This window comes from Wasmannia auropunctata, unplaced genomic scaffold, assembly GCF_000956235.1.
Source record: "Wasmannia auropunctata unplaced genomic scaffold, wasmannia.A_1.0 LD336116.1, whole genome shotgun sequence".
Classification (NCBI taxonomy): Eukaryota; Metazoa; Arthropoda; class Insecta; order Hymenoptera; family Formicidae; genus Wasmannia; species Wasmannia auropunctata.
In genome coordinates, this window is record NW_012026774.1 from 3,602,890 (window position 1) to 3,604,153 (window position 1,264).

At 59.2% G+C, this 1,264-nt stretch overlaps 1 pseudogene; it reads left to right on the top strand.

Annotated features, from left to right (window-relative positions):
• LOC105448473 overlaps positions 1–1,264 on the top strand; it is a 4,654-nt pseudogene that overhangs the window by 938 nt on the left and 2,452 nt on the right.

Genomic DNA, 1,264 nt, shown 5'->3' on the forward strand with positions numbered 1-1,264 from the left:
AAGGACGCGCTCAGCTGATGCCACGCCGCCACATCCCCGGATATAGGGCGACCTTGCGGGAGCGCGAGGCGCCCGCATGAAGAGTTCGCCTAATTACGTTCGTGCCACGGCAGGACCCCCGCGGCGCCGTGATTGGTCGCGGCTGACTGCGCCGCTGTGTTGCGCACCCCCGGGCTGGGGGTGCAGGCATCGATCGCGGATCGAACGCGATCTACGCCGCTTTGGCGTGCAAATCCTGCGAGCGAGCGGACGAATCGGGAGGGCGATCTAGCGAGCGAGCGCCTGTTGCAAGAACGATAAAGAAGGACGAGCAGCTGCCCGGAGAAATCCGCGAGGAGCGACGTGGGGATCGTGCCGGTGAGGTGACCCTCTATTTCGGAGTGTTGTAAAGCCACGGGCGGATCGAGAGTCCCGCTCGCACTCTGCGGACGGAAACGCCATTTTTGTGTTAGAGTCGCATCGCGTGCGCCCCTTTGGCGACACGTACTTCGGAACTTTTCTGATTTTGGTGTATCGGCGTCCGTCCTCAAGTGCGAGGATTCTTACCGAATCTTGCCGTGAGCTACCGGAAGTGCCGCGTATCGCGAATCGAGCCACCCGGAGATCGTCGCCGTGAGTGCCGCCAAGCCCTCGCGCCCCAGTGCGCGAGTATTAGTGTTAAGTCTGCGCGTAGTCGCGTTGTGAGAAGTTAGTGTTTTTGCGTATTGTACCCGGAGGTTGATTTCTCCGCGTATCGGCGTAGGCAAGTCAGAGCTCGACTTCGCTATTTCGCCCATCGTGCGCACCTCTCGTAGAGGTTCTTCGGGAAATTCTTTTATATCCGGTATCGGTGCCCGCGTGTCCAGGATGCGTTATGCCGTACTACCGGAATGTCGGCCATAGACGTTGCGTTTCGTTCGACAATCGCGGTCTTGTGCTGTTTCCGTTCACGTTACGGTACCGCGTGGGTCGCGGGTGTTCACATCGGGCCACTACGGTCGGGCCAACGTACCTACCGGCGACGTCATGTCGCCAAGACGGAGTGAGGTCCGCCGATTTCGGGTGATTGCCGATGCCCCGGCCGAACGACCGGGCCTTAATCGTCGGAGACAGCGCGTTTCCCCGTCGCTTAAATGTCTGATTTATTCGTCGCGTCCTGTCCGTGCGTGCATGTAGTCGTGCGATTTCGTTGAGCGCCGACTTGAGTAGGTTTTGGTTCGTTTTCTCGGTGTAGCCGTCTCTGTGTATTGGTCCGTTTCGCGGGATTATTGTAGAGGTCATTCGT